Here is a 22,688-nt window from a genome sequence, read left to right as displayed (position 1 = left end):
GTCAACTTATCGCGACGAAAACCGCTGACATGCACAAAGAATCTGCGATTATACTCACACGTACGCACACTCTGAGTCAGGTCCTAGTTATTAACTGACCAGAGACGGCACGCCGCAGCGTACGCAATAGAATGCTGTGGACAGAAAGCACGAGGAAAAAAAAAGAAAAAAAAAGGGGGGGGGACTGTTAGTTTCGCCTTTAAAACCCGACAGGGGTATTCGTACACACGCATGGTCGCACACACACACACACACACACACACACACACACACACACACACACACACACACACACACACACACACACACACACACACACACACACACACACACACACACACACACACACACTATCGCCTTCTCAATCGCTAGCTTGCCTGCGCTTCTCGATGGAGACGTATACACAGTGCCGCAAGGAAAGCCAAAGTGCAAACGCCCTCTGTCTCTTTGCATCTACCTCGACTTTTCGCTCACGACCAACCAACGCTGCTTTTTCGCTCAGAACCAATGACGCCGACGCCGCCGACACCGGAATTTCTGCGAGACGAGCTCTTTGACGCTATCGCGTCCAAAAAAAAAAAGATATATATAAACGCGACTTCCTTCAAGCAGCCGCTAAACGGGAGGGCTGTTACATGAGCCGCCGAGAGAAGCACGATAACGCAACCTTACGACGCAGGCACGCAGGCGCGAGCGAGGAAAGACAAAAAAAAAAAAAAAAACAGACACACACACACACACACACACGCGCACCAGGAGAGGAGAAGCGTGCGTGCTCAAGTCGAAGTCTCGCCGTCGCCCGTCGCTGCCTTCGCCATTTTCTCCCGTTGCCCGGTCATCGAAGTTTCCGAATTGCTCAGCTGTGTCGGCTGTGCGTGCCCGTGTCCTGTGTGTGCGCGACTCTGATCTCAACGCTGGACGTGAACGGCATTTAGCGACGGCAGTGCAACATCGCGTACTGTGAGCGTGTTCGTGTTGGTTTCATGATGGTCTGAAGACTCAAGCGTGCTTGCACCTTCGTGTATTCGTGTTCGGCCAGCACCTGGTTAGGCACAGTCGGAAATGCGAACGGTAAGTGGTGCTTCTGTGTTCTCAGTTTCGCGTCGCTCACGTGTGTAGTGCTGCACAGTGTGTCGCGTGGAAAGTACAATAAAAAGCAGAATGGAAAAGCATTACGCGCACATACGTGTGATGCCTGATGCGCGTTTAAAAAGCTTTTGTGAAGGCACACGCTTCGCACGGCCAGTCTATCGAAGAGCGGGTACGCCTCAATGAAGACAATTTGTGCTATACAATTTCTTTGCTTGCCATAAAGCGTGAATGCGGCAGGGTGCTTTCAGAAAATATAAACAAGCGAGAGGCCGCGGTTATCACTCCGTCATGTGTGCATTAAGGCTAACTTTTGTTTTCAGTTGATTCAGTTATTGTAGTTGTGAGCCTCGGTTGTACGATGGTTGCGGTGCTCGGCTGCCGACCCGAAAGTCGCGGCTTCGATCTCGGCCGCGGCGGTAGCATTTCGGTGGAGGCCAGGGGCGTAGCCAGAAATTTTTTTCGGGGGTGGGGGGGTGGGGGGGGTCAACCATACTTTATGTATGTTCGTGCGTGCGTTTGTTTGTATGTGTGCGTGCTTATATACGCAAGCAAAACTGAAAAATTTCGGTGGGGGGGGGGGGGGTTACGCTAAACGCCTGTGTACTCTGCGATGTCAGTGCACGTTAAAGAAAACAGATGGGCGAAACTTCCGGTGCCCTTCGTTGCGCCTTTCACTTTTTTTAGAAAAACGCCTATTTTCATAATTCATTTTCGGTAAAACACCCCCCTCCATCAGAATTTCGCTCCCCCCCTTCCCTGTGGCTACGGGCCTGGCGTACGCTATTCCAAAACTCCCTAATATTAGTAAGTGGGAATACTTTTCGATAACAATTTTGCATTGCGCACTTATTTCGTCTCTAAGACAAAAAAAAAAAAAAAAGAAACAGCATACCATATATGGGGTAATAACGTCATTAGGTTGGACTAGAACGAATAAATTATGCTGCAGAGATATGATTATGGCCATATTATCAGAAAGTTGTCTGCTAAGTGAGAGCGTTTATGGTGAAGCACGTGCATTTTACGATATTGTCACTTAATTCGTGACAATTTTGTGACATAATTAGTGACATCTTGAACTTTCCTGAATTTCATGTGGATATTCTCATCGAGTTGAAGATGTGTGAGCTGTGCCAGGCTTATTCAGTCACATCAGTGCAAGTCAGCTCAATGCAATACTGATGGCAGAGGGACAATAATTAAAAAAATGTGACTCTCATAGACTATTATGAAGCTTTGAAGCAAGGCTAAGCAGCCATTAAACATTATCACAGTTAAAAAAAACTAATGTTCAGCAAGAACAGAACACCTTTCGTCATTTCTAATGGTTTACTTCTTTAAGTCATATGTAAGCTTCCTACCTTCATGCTTCTTGATGAATGTGAATATTGTGTTTAGCGCAGCACCAGAAGCAGTAGACAATGGCACGCAAGTCACCAGATGACTCTATCGCAAATTCTCAAAGGATGTGCTGTTGTGCACCTACTCCTTGCTGTATCATGCTTTGTTTTGAGCTCTTTCATTAGCATGATACACGGCAAACAACTTAATTTATCAGAAACTCAAATACTGTGTCTTTGACGAAATGGTAGGTGTGGAGTGAACTTGAAACCACAAGTATTTGCTTTCTAGTCTCGCACAGGCAGTGAAATTTGTGGTTGGCTGTAGGTTGGCTGTAGGTTATGAATGTTTGTGCAGTTGGCAACGCTACACTACTGAACTTGGTGTGTATATTTGTAAATGCTGCAAGACTTAAAATGAAGGAAGGAAAGAAAGAAATAGATGGGAAGACAGGCAGGTTAGCCACTTCTCAAACTGGCTGGCCATGCTGTGCAAAGGAAGAAGGTACGAGGAATAAAGGATAATACGAAAGAAGCCTTACAGAAAAAGAACAAAGCAGGAAAGAAGAGTATGATGCCTCGTAAAGTCTGTCTCTAAGCTCACTTTTGCGTAAGAAGCACAGCAGCACTTTCAATGTTAACCTCAAACAGGAGCAGCAATGAAAAAGCTCTGGAATCTGTTTTCCCTGAGATTAAAAAAAAAACGCTTTATCTACACTGCCAGTTTTGTATTATGTACTGAATTAGTTCTTGGTGTTCGAGTGCATTAGGATAATAAACTTAGAGTTAAAAGATTGTTACATGCATGGACGTCTAACTGAATTTATGCCGGTTATCCGAATTAGGTATTGGTGTGCTTTACAGCTGTTTTAGTGCAGCATGAAATAGTGAGTCACTGCAAAAAATCTGTACATTTTTTTTTCTTTGCAGATGGTGCTCAAGATGGCACATGCAACGCTATGCAGCTGTGGACACCAGCAGCTTGATAAGAACTCTTGAAGCTCATCTGGATGCTTCACAGAACCTGGGTTGGTAGCAGTAATCTCGTTAGGAGAGAGTGATCAAATAGAATCCATTTCTGAATTGTGCAATGCATACCTGTGTTTAATGAAGCAAGTCATTGATACATTGGAAACATTGAGAGTATCACTATTTTGAGTCCAATGTCATGGTAGCTCTTATCTCAATCATCCGATACAGTATGCAGAATCTGCACCTGCACTCTGTCACGCCTATAATGCTATATTGAATTTACAGTGGAGTGCCTCGATAATAGACACCTGTAGCATGATATTGACTGTATTGTGAGGGATTCATAGTGTTCCTGGCGAAATGGTCAGTACTTATATAACGGCAGTGCTAAGAAGACAAGGACAAGAAAGTGCACATCAAGAGCGCTTACTCACAACTGAAAGCTTTATTGCCTAAACTTGAACTTCGCCTATTACCCGCCAACTAGTTCACATTCCCGTTTGCTTCAAACGATCAGTATTGTGATGCATTACCTTAACAATGAAGTGGCATATACATCGATATACATTGAAGCTCACTAGCGCATTGTTATTATGGTGTTTAACTTTATTTTTGTGTTCGGTAGTCGCAAAACCGCTCACAATTTGCGACACAAATGTTAGTCCTGTTGTGAGTCACAACAGGACTAACATATGATGGGCTGCATGCGCCTTGTGATTTAAGTTATCACTGTTAGGAAAATTTTTACATTCATTTCCACTTGATAGTTATATTAATTGCTTGTCTAGTTTGTGTTGGCTAGGGGAGATTTAAGGTAACAGCAAGCAGTAAGCAGCATATAAAATTTTCAGTATGCACGCATTTCATAGTTGGCAGAAGCAGGATGGTGCAGTGCTTACAGGCAGGTGCTATGTGCACAGCTGGTTTAGTCCGAAGTGCTGTGAGAAGGACAACATCTAGATGTTGCTTTGGCATAAACAGAGTTTTATATTTAAATGTAAATTAAAAATCGAGGCTGTCCACTGTGGCATGCCTCATAAGTACTATATATCTATATTTTGTCCCGTCTAGCCTAGGATTTTAAATAATTTATTTGGGAGAACATGCACTAAGTTTTGAGGATAAATGAATTATTTTGTAATAGGAGTTGCCTCCACAAAACAACAAGCAACACTGCACACTAGCTATTGTACCTTGTTCTTTTGCTAGGTGTATAAAAACATGGCAGCAAAACATGGACAAGCAATTGAGCCTCGTCTTTCTGTATTATAATGCTGCGTCTTTCTAGATATTACAAGAATGAAAGTGTGCTGCACACTTATTGCATATCTCACAAGAAAATACTTGGCAGCTTCTTAGTTTTGTATTTTTCTGTTTTTTCGGAAAAGTCTGCAGTAAGAGAAGACAAGTGGGTATTTTGTATGGATGCAGAAAGCTTAATGGACTTCTTTGCTTGATATCTTTTTCAGGAAGACTGAACACTTTCGGCAAAGCAGCAACAGTTCTGGCCCACCTGTTTGTCTACAAGACGATCTCTTCTGTGAACACTCCTGTGCCTTACAGTATACTATACTGATGATCTTGTACATCTCTCAGTATTTAGGATTGTCAGCACTTGGACTGCTGCATTGTGTTATGCACGGTGCTGAGTCCAAACTTTCCAATAACAGTGTGCATTTGAAAATTTTACATGGCTTGAAAAGATGCTGAATGTAAACTCATTTAATTTACTAATCATGGTTCTTGACTGTTTTACAGCCGTTATTTATTCCCTGTTCAATTTTTATTCAACCTCATGGCATGTCCAGTCCTTGGCTCTAATGTGCCAAGCCACCACCAGTATTGATGGGCAATTTTTAATTCAAAGCATGTTATTGCCTAACTCCGAGGTAACTTTCTTGTCACGGTATTCGCGGATTCAATTTCAATGTGGCACTTCTGCATGAGCCATAAATTGAGCTGTTGAAGGTGACGAGGAACCAATTTTCCGGTCGCATTTCATGGAACTAGCTGGCATGTAAATATTGTAACCATTGGTCTACTATTTATGCATAATAATACGGGTGAATAGGGTTGCGAAATAATGCCATGTTCCCAAGCTTAACTTTATAAATTTACATTATTTCTTAAAAATATGTGAATAAAGGCGACTGTGTTTACAAACCTTGGCAGATGGATCTATGGTCGAAACCACAGGTCTTTATACAAAACATTGACCTGCACAATCATGCGTAACATGTTTTCATGCCTGAGGGCAAACTAATGCAATATATAAGAAAAATGGTACACCACCATGCCTAAGTGTTGCAAGCCTTTATTACTTATCGAGTTGCCTTCATGTGTAAGCAGACACCAAGTTCTCTGTGCATCAGGGGCATAGGCAGAAATTTTTTTCGGGGGGGGGGGGGTCGTCTCCTTGATTTGAAGTGGGAGCCGGGCAGGCATATGTGTTCAGTTGTCATTTTGGGCTCTGTATGCCATAGCAAAAAAAAATTTCGAGGGGGGGGGGGGGGCGAGGGAGGCCCGGTGTGCCCCCCTGGCTACGCCACTGCTGTGCATGCCATCTCTTTGGATTGTACTTGCATACTGGCATTGCGAGGTGTATGTGTCTTGCTTTGTGATGAATTTTCGAACTATACTTTCATAATATTTTACTGCTGTGAATTAGTGCTCAGGTTGCATTGTGTATGTTGTTTCATCTGTTCAATAATGAGCATAGTTTCTGTGGTAGATGAAAATGTATAATTTACATTGACATTGTGAATGTTATTGTTTTGATTCTAATAAAGTGCTACAACCAGCATTTATTGTATCATTTGAAGTTTTAAGAATTTGTAATGAATTCAAACAAAAAAGTCCTTGTACATGTAAAAGAAGTTGTTCAGGCTCTGATATATAGGTCGTGGTTCTCAGCCATGGATGTTTTGGAGACCCCTTGTGGACTGGTGGAAGTGATGAGGGACCCCTTGCAGTGAGAAGGAGGGGGGGGGTGAGGGCTTATAAATTAGCACAACATGCAGCATGAAATAGGTGCCTTGCGTTTCTCCGTGGCAAAGAATGGTCAAACTAAAGTGCCACGCCAATTCAATCTCAACAGCTTGTCACTAAGTTGTGCGATCTGCCGCCACATTTCAGCTGTTTCTCGCTACGCTTTCTCTTCAAATATGCAAGCCTGGGAAAGCACATGTGGTAGAAAATTGCAGTAAAAGCTTTACAGCCATCTCATGAAAAGCATAAGTCAGCTCCGCCGCAATGCATAACCGTTATGCGGTGAAGCAAAAAAAAATAGTGGGGGCCGCGGTCATTGGACATACTGTTTCTTCAAAAAGGGCGTATTTTCTTTTTTGTTCGAAGATTCGTTTCGCGGACCCCCAGAAATGGCTTCGCTGACCCCCCCCCCCTTCTTGAGAACCACTGCATGCTACAGATAATGCTTGCGTTACCAGATGGGTTTAACCGATGATTCTTGCAAAACATCGTGCAAATAAGCGACAGGCAGTAAACGAAAACAGATCAACTGTGATCGAACATTGATGGGTTGATCATTCATCAATGGTCGCATAATTTGTAGATTTGGAATCAACTACAGGTACACGAGGTAGTAGGAGTGCACATGGCACCCACTTTTTTCAGTTTTTATTTATCTGCTGCACTCATGTTCGTGCTATGTGTAATCCTGAATCACGAAAAAGTCAAGTTGTGTCCTGCCGTGACAAAAATATCCTAATTAAAATGACACCTTATTTTCTGAAGAACAGCTGTTTCACTGAGGCATACAATAATGCCTTTTTTTTAATAGGTACTGCACAATCTCTTCAGGAGTAGTGCCAACTACACGCGGACGTTCGCAATACAGAGGCGCAACAGTATTATCTTTTCTATTTTAAGGGAGACATGTCACTCGCGAATTAATGGACATCGTGCTTAACCTTGGTGGACGCCTTCGACATACATTTTAACGGCGGCGTGATACCGAAGAGTAAAGGTTACTTAGTAAAAGGTAGCTAGTCTCCGAGTATAAAAGCAATTAAATACTGACTATGACTAATTCAGAAGCACTGTATGTCGTGCTTCAGCGCGCGTAAGTGCTCATCACGCAAATATTTGTCTAACTGCTCAGAGGTGCCGCTGACCCTGCGTGCAGATCGCAACAGCACCTACACGCGCAATAAATGCACGAGCTTGTATAGGTGCACGCTAAAATACGCTTGCAACTCTGACATCGACGTATGTAACAAAAATATGTGACATATGATGGTCTTCGAACAGCTGAGAACGCACTGCCGACACTTGCAGCTCGCGGCAAAAATAACCAAAACTGCTCCAACACCACACGCTCGTAGAATAGACATACGTGAGTTTCGCTATCTAAAGGTACTTTTCACGCCGGTATGAGCAAATTTTTGGGCGAGCGAGACATCCACGATGTATGGTGAACACACAAAAAACACACGTTTATCATTTCTCTTGCGGCACGACAAACAACCAACAGAAGTCGGAGCTGAAGGTGCTAACGGTGGCCTTCGTGAGTTCATGGAGCCGCGCTAACTATTTACTAACCCAATCCACGCGCAAACACACGCCGATGATGCAAAAAAAGAAGTAGCAAACTCCACCCTCTCGTTGCAAACCACTTTGTAAATATATAAGGCCGTGAAAAGTTAACGAAGCATGCGGTAGCTCTGTGGCATAGTGGTTAGAGTGTCTGCTTTCGGTGCTTGTGGTCATGAGTTCGATTCCTGTGTCGTGTGCGATTTGTATGTGTTGTTATATGTGCATGTTTACATTGATGTCCATTTTCTAATTACCCCTAGAGATAAGCATTACAGAAATTATTCCGTGAAACGCTGTTCGAGTGCCGAAATTTTTTCTTTTTCGCAGCCGCTTTGTGTGCCGTAGCTGCCGCCACGTCAAGCTGCGCCAGCTATGGAGGGTAAAAACAACTAACCGACACATAATGTATGACCTTCGAGATTCCGGGATTGTCACTCGCTAAGCCTACATCGCTGATTATTTGAGTATGGCTCTCGAAAACGGTGCCGAATCGACACGAATACCTTGCTGTCGAAGCTTAAGGACGTGAACCTAAAGCAAATAAAAGCATCAGTTCGGAGATAACGAGCGACAGAGCGAGCGACGGCCACTTGATAGATCCGAGGTGGGCGGCAATCGCTTTCGGCGGCGCGGCCATGTTTACCGGGCGTGTGTATGCGCAGTTCACACCCGGTATTCTGGTACACGCAAAGCAATTTGAGTATACCGGTGTGCCGGACAGACTAAAATCCTCTAATGTATGCGTTTTGGTTGCGAGCGCTCTACGTGTTTTGGTTGCGTGAATGTGTGCGCGTATGAATGTGCCATTTTGTGTGCTCGATTAATTTTATTTCAAAGCTGTTTCAACGTGATAGCTTTACTCCCTCGGAGGAGTGCTTTCACTCTATCGCAGACGGAGTACTGTATTCCATGAGGAGGCGTTGAATCACTCCCTGTCTAGAGGGAGTTGTTTCACCCCGGAAAAGGGAGTGCCCAGCGGGACAAGCCAAAACTCTCACAAAGGGAGTGCCCCGACGCCCTTTCTTCTAAGAGTGTATAATATTTACTAATGGGCATGACGTCCGGTGTTTTGTTTTTTCGCTGGTGCTTGAAATTGAAGGACAGCTAACTATAGAGTGATGCTGATCATGTCCTAGGAGAACTTGAAATTTGTGAACAAACAGCAAGACGACTAAAAATTTATGGGGGCACCTAAGAAATTTTTATCTGGTGTAGATGATAGGCCACTATTTATCGCTTTGTATGTTGTGAGTTGCGTCGTCGAGTGTTTTCGCCTCGACTTTGTTTCCGATGTAATGCTGCTACTAACGACATTGCTGCTATTGTTGGTGCTTACTACGCACGGCGACAAACCGTCCTAACCGAGACCTCTAGGCTGACTTTTGTATTCAGAGTTCTCAATAACGTGTGTTTCACGTCGTATGCAGTGATGTTACCGATTACTTCTGATTTGGAGCAATTTTTGGAGCAGCAAAATTTCCGTTTTGGAGCACTTTGGAGCAGCAAAATTTTTATCTTGGAGCACTTTGGAGCAGATAATTTTGCATCTGGGAGCACTCTGGAGCAGCGAATTTTACATCCCGGAGTGCACTATAGAAGCATATTGCAATAACATGCAAGCACCGGAATATTACTATGGGCCTCTTATGAAGGCTACAAATATTTCGATTCATTGCAAATCTCATGGAACAAATCATCTAAGGAGAACTCCATACTTCACTCGCTAATGAAAAAATAAGTGCTCATGCAGTTGAGTGTTCTGAATTAACCTCTTCGGCGATTATTTTCGACACTTGCAAATAAACAGAATACCAGATCAATAAAATTGCACTTTATGAAATAACACTCTAAATACATCTATGTGGTTATCAGCAGACGTGGTAGACAAACGCCGTGATGTACAGCAGTGCCTCAATACCAAAGAGCCAACTGTCCCTAATGCATTCCCCGAAGAAAACTCCAAGGCGAAAGCCAGGTTCTTTTTCTTCTCGATCGACGGGTTGATCCTCCTCCTCCTTCTCTGCAAGCTATCTGCACCTCACCTGGTTTTGCGCTAGCTCCATGATCGGCGCACCGATTACGGAAGCAGTGTAAAGCGACGATGTCGTGATGGCGTCATCACGTGACATCACGATATATGACGCCATGATGACGTCACAAGTTCTGACGATCTATGACGTGTGATTACGCCATCACATGATTATTTTTTGCATCAATCAATTGACGCCGCCGACGGTCAATTTTCGTGTTTGATAAAGCATCTGATGCTTTCACATTAATATTGCGTATTTAACGTTAACAACCTGGCCTTACATACCAAACTGTCTTCCACAATGTCACCTCCTTGCCATGCGCGAAACAGCTTCGCTTATCATCCACTTCACAGAGTGAAATGGCTCCTCAACTTTTTTTAATGTTTATTGTGATAACAATTATATGGACGCTCTCCGCGGATTTTTGCCGTCGCCATTGCCGTAATTTTCTGCATGAAGGACCAAATTAATAACATCACCACGCGCATTCTAGCCGCGGGTAAAAGCTCGCGAGCGCTGGCGACGAACGCGGCTGAAGCGGAGATTAAGCTAGCCGGCCGTCTGTCTCCGTCGCACGGACAGCGCATGAGATAACATCTCCCCGCGTGCGGGCTTGCCGTCAATTGCTCATCAAATAGAGAGGAAATGCCCCGCCCGTCTTTCGTAAGGAGCATGAAAGGACGCCAGGGGAGCGGGGGGGGGGGGCGAGGGGACCGCATCGTTCGAAGGGCTCAGTCGCTTGCGCGCGCGCCATCTCGAGGCATCAGGAGAAGGCTCGTAAACTTGCTGTGCTCTCAACGCTTACTTCGTGTTTAGAGAACTCAGAGAAAGAAAACGCTTCGGTTCGTGGAGCGGCCATGTTCCCTTAAACCAGTGTTTTGTTGAGTTACGCGAGATCGAATCCAAATGAGTTAGGTACTAGCCTTACGTCGTTTAACAATACAATTTGTTGGTATCGCATTCATTGGTTCGCCCTTAAGCGAAACTGAGTTTTTTTTTTTACCCGTCAGCTATTGACCGCAGAAAGCGCGGGGCGGACGTGTAACATGGGGTAGCCGCGTCACTGTGGGCCGTCAGCGACGGGCCCGCTACTGACAGCTGCGTATTTGCGGCTGCTCCGACCAGGATATATGCTTTTATCAATGAGATGACATTTTTAAAGAGCAAGCAAAAAATTCGAATTGGAACCCTAGCACGTGAGCTCGAAAGGGCAGGGCCTTTTAGGGAGTATTTACCGCAGAGTGATTAAACTCGGACGTGCTGGTATCAGCAATTACGAAAAAGCTCTTCTGAATGAAGATCCATGGATAAACTATATCTGAGGAAAAGTGTGAACGCGTATACACCGTTCGCGTGCTCTTCCATAAACGCGAAGCAAGGAAAATTCCATATTGTTCTATATATTTACTGCTAGCGATCCCAGATTTCATTCCGCGATGTCCGGAAACAGAAGTGACAGACATTTTAGTAGCACACATGCAGTTATTACTGAACATTGCTTTCCTTACGTGCCGTGCGACGCTTGAAACGAGCAATCAGCAGCGTTTCTAGAACAGACGACGTCCGCCGATGAATCGCCGTCGCACTTTCTCGCTACCGAGAGGCCTAGACGTCACGATCCTCTGCGGAGAGCGCGGTTTGCTGTTGAGCCGACTTGCAGAACAGAAGCGGCGTCGGCACCGTGCATGGCATCGTGGCTTATTCGGGAAGCACGCGCGAGCGCTATTTATTCAGCGGAATAAAGTATTGGTCCATGGTAGCGACTTTGGCAGCCCCAAGATCAAGCAGCACATGTTCTGACGCGCCGGCCGTGCGATTGCGGGTGATAGACGCCCCCAAACCCGAGACTTTGGCGCAGTATGGCACAATTTTCGTTGATATTATCAGGATGGCGCAGTAAATACAATTTGGCGCACTTTGGCGCAGTTGGCGCAGGAGTGGAATCACTGCGTATGTGATATCACAGAATAACGGGTTCTTGCCTCTTGCGACTATTTGAACGGCGACAATTTGCCTTGCTGCAGCCCCTGCCGGTGGCCACGCCAGCCCCGCATCCACTCGCAGTGCCACTCATGCATATATTAAAGAGCAAAGCTGTTCTTAGTCGAGGCTTTCATGTCCGGGGTACGTGTTGAACCCATCACGTGTCCTTTGGCCTTCCAGTGTGGCGAGAGCCAGGCTGGCTAGGAAGGGGATGGGCTGCGCCGTGCAGCGAGAGGCGAGGGCGGAGGATGTCCAGAGCTGAACCTTCGAGAAATGCGCCATGATGGGGTGACGTTGAGACCCAGTGGAGTGTGAAATCGCGTCTCATTGTCAGTGTTCACGAGTTTGCGCTTTCAGAATGCCGAGCATTTCTCGTTCTCCCGATCGGGAAGTCACCCGACGTGAGCGTCAGCGAGAGCTCACGAGAGAACAGGCATGTCGTCGCCGAGCCAACCACGATGTTCGTGCAAGGGAGGCCGAAGCTAAGCGCCAGCGAAGGAAAGACTTGAAAAACATAGAAGTACGATATAGCCTGATGAATGGCGGGCACAAGCTTCGCTGATTCGACAGTGTTCGCGAAGTGAAGCTGGCTGGGTCTTTTGGTTCCTTGGGTGGCTAAAGTAGTTTCGTTCGTGGAAGCAGCTCGCATAGCGTGTTTTTTTTATTACGTTGTTTATTATTTTGCTATAAGTACGTTCTACCTGTTGCGCCACCTTACAGGATGTTGCGCAGACGGGGAAATTATTTTGTATGAATATATTGCGTAATTAACTAAATATTTAAGACTTGCCTAAAATGTACTTCTGGGCTAGCTGGTTGATCATTAAGGACTAGTTGGTTGATCAAGTGCCTATAGTTAAGCAATTTTTTCCGCAATAAAAGTGGGCTGAAGTTCGGCGCTTGTAATGTCATTTTGTTTTCGTGTTCTTCGTTTCATCCGGCGCGCGATGCCATTTGCCGTAAATATTTAGGAAGTTAAATGAGGTGCCATCGGCGCAGCAAACGCAACGATTAGTGAACGATATAAGTGCTTGCAGAGATGAGTAACCGCTGGCTTTGTGTTTCATGAGTGCTCTTTGTGGAAATATGTCGAAACACTTACTCAGATGCCACTGATACGCACGCTCATATATAGGGCAGTATCATCACCGGCGAAAAAAAAAACCAGGAAAAGTTCGGCTAATAAACCATGCTTCCATTGCGACATCAATGGTCCCCGGCTGGCGTTATTGTCAAAAACCTGCACGGTCATAACGCTGTTCAATTAAGTACAGGACATGTTCTAATGAGTAAAATTATGGGCTGACTTGGCGCCCCCTTAGATGATTAGGAATTTTTTTAACGTATCAGATACCTTCGAATGTGCTTCTTTCCTTCACCAGAACATTTGTGTAAAACAGGAAAAGAAAATTTGAGCAAAAATATTGTTTACATGGACAATTATTCACTAAGGTGTTCCCTCTACCATACATGAAAGAAAATTTACAAAAGGTGCAAAAATGCCGCTAGGATGTGGATGTTATGATAAACTTGCAAAGCTTAAAAAATAATTAATTGACAGTATGTCCGGTGAACCGAAAATTACATTTTAGGCTTCTTATAGCCAGCGTACTGGTGCAGATCTAGAAATTCAAGCGTAATCGCCACTAAGAGCAATTTCAGAGAAGTTCTAATGTGCTCCGCAGTACGTGCAAAATATGCCGCATTCTTGGTTATTCCTGCCACTTTGCGCATTAAAAAAAAAAAGAAAAGGAAAGGATGGATATTCTTTTCTTTGATGCCGAAAAATGCTACAATCTCTGAGGCTGTCAAACAGAGTTTTACAAGATGTAAACATATAATTACCTCCTTGCCAAAGCCTATACAGTGCTCACGGATCGCAATGCGCCCATTAAGAGCTAATTAACGCACTTAATTTTATTTTCCCCGCCTTCAGTTCGTGTCTCATCAGCGCATTAGAAGCTTCCAAACTCACACCAGTATCGTGTAGTTACGTCATATTTTGTGACCAGATTCGTGGTGGCATGACGCGATTATCTCGAACAATAGAGCATACCACTCGCTATACTTGAAGTTTGGTGTAGCGTGTCACATTGTGAGCACTGTGTACATCGGTAGCCTGAACCATTTCCTTCTAAATAGCGGTTGTTTGGGTTCGCATTGCTTACGTGTACTAAGTGTGAAAAACAAAGCATAGAGGCGTCGTTCAACACACATCAAATTAGGTCGTAGACTCGATCTGTCTATTCATATATTTATCCTCCCGCGCTCTTGACGACAGCTATTTATTTTACGCCTTACAAAGGCGTCCTACTGTTTTGTCAAACAGTATTGAAAGAGGCATGCAAAAAAAAACGAGGTATTACAGAACCCTTCTTCACACTTCACAATCTTATGGCCCAACGAACGCTTTAACTGTGCATGATGACTGAGGGGCGCGAGAAAACGGCACACAACGAAAAGAAGTACACGGGACGACGCGCTACTAGCGACTGGAATATTTTTATTCCAGTTGCTAGCTCAGATCAGGGTAGCTGCAAGCCTACATTTGAGCAGACAACTGTATTCTACAGGCACAGAGGCTCCGTGGAGAGGGAGATTATAGAAGCCCTCTTTATCCAGAGGGAGGGGCGGGATTGCATCAGTCACCCCTCTATCAGTCTGCAGGAAGGGGAGATAGCCTATCTACAACGTTACTTCACGTAGGTATGCCGGGCATATGGTTTTATATTTTTTATCGACTCGTTGGGTTAGATTTGATTTCAGTGCGGTATAAATATGTCTTTCCTGAATAAAAATATTCCAGTTGCTAGTAGCGCGTCGTTCCGTGTACTTCTTTTCGTTGTGTGCAGTTTTCTCGCACCCCTCAGTCATCATGAACGAATACCAACTCGCCCACTTTTTACCTTACTTAGCTTTAACTGTGCATCTTTTAAAATCAACACATTGGAGTATTTGACATGATGTGATGTCATAATATCTAAATTAATGAAGAACTATGCAACGACCAACATTCTAGGACATCTCGGGCGCAAAAGCGCGAAATATTACACACAGCGCCTGCTCACGTACGACGGCATCTCCAAAAGTTTATTTATAAGCTCTCGATAGACATGTTTATCGTCTCGCCGAGTGCAAAGGCACACCCACGCCACTTCATTACGAGGAAATATAGGCCTGTCCGTTAAAAAAATAATTTCTCCAGCGTGAACAATGAAAAGAAAATATACGCGAAAGCAGGACTATCGCTGCTATGAACAAACTAGGGAATTCCAGGATTCGCAGCAACTCGCTCCAGCTTCCGATGGTTTCTATGAGATGTGGTACGTTGCTCTTCGTTCGGCAACAACTCCTTAGCTTTTTCTCACTTCGACACTGATGCCTATAGCTTAGTGCCACATAGCGCCAATTTCGCCCACGAAGATGAGCTCATCATTTTTTGTGATGATGCCGGATAAGCAAGATATAAGAGTCACATTTCGTACGAGCGTTCCTCAGAATCATTAAAGAAGCTATTCGAGATGCTGGTGTGATAGTAAAGAATAAGGAATAAATAGTTATGGAGATTAATCATGCCGAAATGATTGATCGTCTAGGCACAGTTGCTGTAAGCCCATCATCCGTTGGCTTATGCGGAAGAGAAATGGTGTTTCCTTGGGCCCATATTTGATAGTTTGTAATCATGTGTCTGCGATATGCGCATTCACTCTCATTCGCGCACACACATAGGTTGGATGAACACTCGTTAATGGTTGTTTCTTGTCTTTTGTGTAACTGTTATCTAAGTTAGCGCCATTCCACTGCATTATGTACGAACAAGGCCAAGATGCTCTCCTGAAGAAGGCTTTTGCTTGTTTTTACTTCGTGTTAACCAGAAACATGACTAGCGCAATATTAACCAGAACTAAGTTGTGCTTTGAACTGTTCATAGAGTCATGTTTTTCCACTGAACGGCATAAAATATAGGAACCATACAGGGCACGTTTTCATCTCAGTATATTGCAAACAGTACATACGTTATGAGCATAAATAACGTGCGTCATTGTTTTTTATACGTCATCGTCCTTAGGAGCATATTCTTTGAGAACTGCGCTGTCGTTAATTTAGAATTTTATTTAAAAAAATAAGAATAAGAGACTTTTTTTTTTGAAATTTCATGCCTTGTTATTGGCCAGTGTGACATCACACACTTTAAACACACTCTAATGTCAGTGTGAGATCGCACACTTGAAAGCCTTCTGTTTTTGTTACACTGGGGCAAGAAAATTTTACCAAACTCGTGAAGCCTCCTACATTCAATATTTGGCCGAAAAAAGCACAATTTTATTCATCTTTACAATCCCAAGATTATGTAGGTCCTACCTTAGGCCGTCAAACAATTATGATGCTACAGCTGGTTGGTGCGTGAAATAGTCACCACATGATTGCTATTTTTGCGCGTTTTCTGACTTACGGTACGTTTTCTCGTGGAGAGAATAGAGCTTTCGGTACTGTTAAAATTTATTCACTCATATTGAAAGAACCGCTTTAAGCGCGTAGCTCCTCAGGGGCCCGGCTTCTCGTCCATCCATAGATCTCATGTGGCGTGATTACGCTCAAAATGAAGTGCTGAATGCAGGCCTTAAACAAGGCTACCAGCGCCCGAAATCGCGTTGAGATAAAAAACGTAGGATGATACCAAGAAAGCTACAAGACAAAGCGCTTGTCTTATAGCTTTCTTCGTCTCTCCCTACGTTTTTTTCACGCTATTTTCCTTCATCATGAATTACCAACTAACCCAACAGTCTATTCGTGTAAGATAAATACATCGAGGGAGCCTGCGTGAGCGGCCCTTCATGTGGGCTCCCTAATACATCGACTGAGAAGAAAAGGAACATGGATTTCGCCTTCGAACCGTCTTAGGTGAATGCACAGGGCATTTTTAAGGCATGATTTTAACAGTTTTGACACTGCAGTGAGCCCGCCAGCCGAATCGTAGCAATACCTACAGTAACATGAGAAATAACCAAAACGAATGTCAACGTGATACACACAAGTAACCTAACAAATACAATGTGCCGCTAACAGAGATGTCCAGGTTTATATAGCCAGAAGCTTCGCATGCGTCACGATGAAACCAACGTTCTTTGTAACAGTGCGCCTTGTGGACATAGAAACCTGTTGATCTGCCTTCAATAAAAGCAGTTGTCACTCTGCGACTGTGTTAGTCTTCCTTTCGGTTGGCCCGTTTCGTTGGCTATTTGCGATGAATTTAATGTCTCCTCTAATATATCGGTTTCATATTATTCGGCACTCTGTTACAGGCGAGAGTTTCCATGCCTGTGTCCTTCGTGCCTGGCGTCCCACTTTAATTGCGCCTTTAAAAATTAACCTAGTTACGGTATAACGCATTACCATTACAATATCTTAAATGTGCTGTTCTAAAGCTACGCATATGTTTGTGCGAATAAGCCAGAATTCAGCTGCTGCTACTCTGCGTCGAAATCGGCGTGTTTTGTTCTATATTTATGCACGTATAATTATCATGATATATAAAAAATCTCAGTGCAAGCTGTCTTCGTATTATCATACTTTCATTACACCGCCCAATTTGCTGGCGTCTTCCACTGCACTTCCTGGTCGTTGTCACCGCAGTAGGGGCACTACTACGCCCGTCGTCGATAAGTTATCGTATCTACTTATCTACGTATGCATTACATGGCTTGACCATTTGCACTTTCTTTCCTGCCTCACTTTTCAGTTCTTATGAAGACTGCTAAGTTTTAGCGATGGTTAATATTGAGCCTAATTCGTGCACCCGCCACTGCGGTCTAGTGCTTAGGGTGCTCGACGGCCGACCCTAAGGTCGCCTGATCGAATCGCGGCCGCGGTGGCCGCGTTTTCGATGGAGTCGAAAATGCTTCAGGCCCGTGTACTTAGATTTCATGTGCCAAGTGGTCGAAATTTCCGGAGCGCTCCACAACGGCGTCTCTCATAAGCATATCGCGGTTTTGGGACGTTAAATCCCCAACAATTACTATTGTATATAGGCTGAATTGTGTCACCATTCGCGTGGCTTTCTGAAAATACACATTTGAAGCGTCGATTATCAGAGACGGCATCCTGAAGCAGTGCTGGGATTTGAAAGCTGTAAATGTGGGTACGTTTGTCAAATTTCGCGCATTGGTCCCGAATATAGAGAGAACATTTATGCTCGATCCCTAGTGACGCGTTCTTTTGCACATAACAGCCTAGACTAATTTTTTTACTGTATAGATCCAGGAAGAATGCGTGCTCTATACAGAATAGCGGGCGCTCGAAGGAAACAAGCCGTTGTGGCATGATCTCATCTTAATTGAAGATTCACTGGTAATTTTAGGTGAGTATGTACTACACTGCTTTTGAATCAGACACGAAGCCTCGTCTTACGTCAGCCAGATAAGCTCTGTGTCGCCAAGGGTCCATCATCAATGCCTATCTGTTACTGAAACAGCAAAACAGGAGGGACTCTCTCTCTCCATGTAATGCATTCAATGTGAAAAATTTATCAACACAAACATACTTTTCATGCCCAATGCCCACGAAGGAAACAACGTCTGCTGTAAAGATATTTTCCTGCTCAATACGTTAATCCTAACGGAATGTTTATGAGATTTATTGTATTCTCGTCGTCTCCTTGTGACATTTAAAATGGGTGAGAGTGGCCCTCCATCACCTTTAAGCGCTGTAGCTGACAAGGTCAGGTCGGGAGGTCAACATATATATGAGCGCAATTGAGTGCCTGTTTCTGGGAGCCTGTCCGTGTTGCCCACTGGAGACCCGTTCAGCGGAAAGAGTGGGAAACAGCCCGCTCAACGGCAAGCCGAAATAAAAATAAACGCCCGAAGTTTAACGAGGCTAGCCTAGCTTCTACGTCTCCCACAAGCGAGATAAATTTTAATCACGGGTAAAGGGCAAAGAAGGGCAGGGCGGCTTATGTGCCTGCGCGTTTGCGTTCGTAGGACGATGTTGTTTACGAAAAAGTTTGAACGGAATTGTTCTTTTCGTTTGTGCTGGCTTGTCATAAAAGAGACAGTATTTCGCCATAACACGTGAGAACTCCGGTATGAAGTAACATCCGAATGTTGAATTTATATCGGAAGTATATTAGGATGACCGACAGAAAGAGTAGTGAAAGCACTTGGATGTTCTATTTATTCTTTGTCGCTGCTTCGCTTAAGTTTCTTGTACAACATGCATTTTTTTTTTCATATCGACGGGCTGCCTCTAATCTTGAAATTTCATTACAATCCGTCGCAGTAATTTTCCGTAGCACCAGCTGCTTGGACAGCGTAGCCGCGTCCTCGAGTGACGGGAGATTTATTGCTCAGTGCATATACTCCTTGGAACGCTGTGCCAGCGCAGCGCATATCAGACTGAAATATGTTCTACTGAAAGTTCAACAGGGTGAGGGGCAGGGAAGCCGCTGTCGCAACTGAATGGGTTTTCGGGATGGTTGTTTCGAAAAACGTGACTAAACATCTTAGCAAAGTCGTACCAGGCTACCTAGTACAAAGCGTGGTCCACGTCATTTCCTGACCGCGTTCGGGCAGCTTCTTGATTAGGGGCTCGGATGGGATTGTTTTATTTCAAATAATGAGTTAGTTTGTCGGCGTGCCTTGCGCAGCTTTCTCGAAACTCTAGACCTTTAGCGTAGCACATTGCATGTTGTACTTCCCGAAACAGCGCTCCATGTAATTATGCTAACACAATAAAACATCTGGCTAAGCTTCTCCCGGTTTCGTTGGAGAGAATAGAAGGCGCGTAGCAAACATGTGCTTGTAGCGCTGCAATCGAACTAAATGAACGCCGTCAATATAGGCTTTGGGAACTATGCGCGTTGAATACTCGCCTTGCAATAGAATGCTAGACAAATTATCACAGCCTGACGTGTATTGTGAACAAGCTGAGGATAATTGGGCGGAAGGGTGTCATATTATACGCCAAATGTAGAACCGTGGAAGCGCACAAATCTGCTTGCTGCAAAAAGATTCTTGTTTGTTATTCTCTTGGAACCCTGCTCCGTCAGTTTGCTAACGTTAGAATTCAACACTTTCAATAGCTATTGCGCGGTGTAAAAATGACGCTTGCTTATTTCTTCTCTAAAACGGGAAAAATTTATTCGCCTGCGAATGCGATGTTTTCCTCGCGATTACTTCAGAATTTCGGTTAGAGTGATTCACCCTTTTTTTAGGAATTACGCTCGCTCTGCCCATTCATAGCACCGAGCAAATGGTGTTTCGAGTGCATCGAGCATGGTCCATCGAGCAAAAGGCAAAATATATTTTAAGTTATTGAAGTTTCCTGAAATATTTGTAAGCTAAAGAGACAGAAAGAGTGGCGGGATATTTACAGAAAGGTCGAGATGCCTTAATGAGCTACAGAATTTTTTTGCCTACTACTCCGCACTGGGAGAAACGCAGAAATTAATGATGAGGTAAGGAGCTGCGTATATACATTTCTAAGATCTGGGGACATCTATACACGACACCATCTCACGGCGGTATCATATGCGCCCTGCCATAACAGAATAGGAATTGTGCAAAAAAACATGGTTGACCCCTCCATCAAAGGAATTTGTATAACAGGAAATTGAAACGTGTCCTCGCAGACGCAGTTGAATATTTATAATACGTTGATATACGACAGCTTGGACAATGTCTATTTGTGTTTGGCAGCTATAGCACCACTTGACGGCGACGCAACCACGCTGACACCTGGTGGCGCACCTCCGTTCCGACGAGTAACATCCATGTGCATGATTAATCCTTTGTGGTAGCTGTAGTGGTTAACATACACCTGGACACAGCATATGGTGAAAGGCTTCAACATTCATCTAGTAAACACTAACTCGACAAGCACTCTTTCCAGCGTCGGCATTTGAGGAGAGAAACGGCAAGGTGTTCGCTCCTTACTAGTCGGTACCAGTGCACTCGAGGCCGTAGATGACAGAGAAACAGTGTTAGTCGATTTGGAAGTGGTTCTGTGCTGGCGAGGTGGCGCCACATGCTGAAGCTAAAGGTGAATCGCGCTACTGCGTCGTCACCGAATCGACTCACCGCGGACGCCACATTTCACCGACCATAGAGTCACGGCCGCTACATAAAAAAAAAAAAAAACAGGTGCGGCCTGCTGCGTCGCGTCACCGACAATGGGCAAGCGCGGGTCGGCTGAGCGGTAGCTGTTTTGGGTGAGGGCGCCACTAGCACGGTCCTCAAGGCAGAGGCCGGTTCGTGTTACTATGTGGTCGCCTCAGGATTTATGCGTGTCCATGTGCATTTTCGTGTGCTTTCTCGTGTCTTTCTTGTTGTGACCGCGCGTGTGAGCAGCTTTCCTCATGTTTCCTGCACCTGAGTACGGTTTTTTGTTGCGGGCGTGTGTGGCAGACGGTTTTTTCTAGCGGTGTGATGACGCGAAGCTGTTGCGTGCCGCTGTGCAACTCGAATGTGTGAAAAGACGCTACTGTGAAGTACCACGTATTCCCATGCGATCTACAGTGTCGGGAAGCGTAATATTCGTAACAGAGCACTTCTTTATGTCACAAACGAGCGCTAAAACAGGCGCGCGCCGCCGCATACTGACGATAGCCTCAAGCCACTGCGCCGACTGTTACCCCCAACGGGTGTGCGCAACGAAAAAAAAAAAAAAAGACGAGCATCAAAAGGCACCCAGGGCGAGCACCTACCCTCTCCACCGAAGACGCCGTCGCGATCGCGACAGCCTAACACCTGCGCAGGTCGGGAGAATTCAAGAAATCAAAGTGGAACGATTCCGTAGACGAACCGGCGAGACGAATCCCTTTCCCCTAGCTGTCGTTGCGCTACGTGCTACGAGCCGAACAATCACTTGGAATGTTCGCGAAACCGGGAAGATCCAAACGAGAGACGACGGAGGGTAGGACGGTATGGTGAAGTCGGCGAAGAAGTTATGTTGATCGTGTGAGTCGTGTAGTGCGGTCAGTCGATCTTGGATGATCTAGTGATGACACCGTGGGAGCACTGTTTAGAAGAGTGTCGCCGAATGACGGTGACCAGAGATGGAGTTCGTTTGAGTGTTTCCTGGAAGAGAAATATTCCAGAAACGTTCGAAGAATTGTGGGCTGCACACGTTTCGTGAATATTCAAGGCCTTTAAGTGTTCTTGGATAGTTTCTAATGGATGACAGTGCATTTGTAGCACGGTAAGTTTGGTCACATTGTTTCAAACACCATCTAAGTGATGTTGTGAGTTGTAATTGATACCTGCGTCATGCTCGTACTGCCTTACCTGAGAATATATTTTATTTGTGTTGTCAACTCTTAGCTGTACCTCTTCCTTTAGACCGCAACCGGCATTTGTTGGCGCACTAACATGACCTACATTTAAATTTTGTGTGCTTTCGTGGTGCGTTTCGGTGGGCCGATAAGTCAGCCCTTGGAATCTGCCCGACGACTGACTGCCCATTAAGGGGATCAGTGATTGAGTGACACTTTTCATTTCAGGTGAGTCAAACTGGCAGCATTCGCGGAGAGTATTGAGACCCACTCTACAAAACACTAGTACTCCTAGGGCAAACTGCTCACATATGTGGGGTAATCGGCAGTTCTAATAACGACTTCAATATTCAACGTGAAATGTGCCGCCATAAAACGCGTTAACTACGGCCTGATTAGAGTAAGTGTCGGGCATACAAACGCGGCTGTCGAAGCGCCTCTACG

At 44.7% G+C, this 22,688-nt stretch overlaps 1 long non-coding RNA gene across 1 annotated transcript; it reads left to right on the top strand.

Moving 5' to 3' along the window:
- The first annotated feature begins 819 nt into the window (after window positions 1-819).
- LOC125759205 (uncharacterized) lies at window positions 820-5,496 on the top strand. The gene is made up of 3 exons (XR_007416738.1): window positions 820-1,071; window positions 3,363-3,460; window positions 4,874-5,496. It is a non-coding gene; the product is annotated as an uncharacterized LOC125759205 (long non-coding RNA).
- The last annotated feature ends 17,192 nt before the right edge of the window (window positions 5,497-22,688 follow it).

Source organism: Rhipicephalus sanguineus, chromosome 7 (assembly GCF_013339695.2).
Source record: "Rhipicephalus sanguineus isolate Rsan-2018 chromosome 7, BIME_Rsan_1.4, whole genome shotgun sequence".
NCBI lineage: Eukaryota > Metazoa > Arthropoda > Arachnida > Ixodida > Ixodidae > Rhipicephalus > Rhipicephalus sanguineus.
This window is presented reverse-complemented; position numbering and strand designations above follow the sequence as displayed.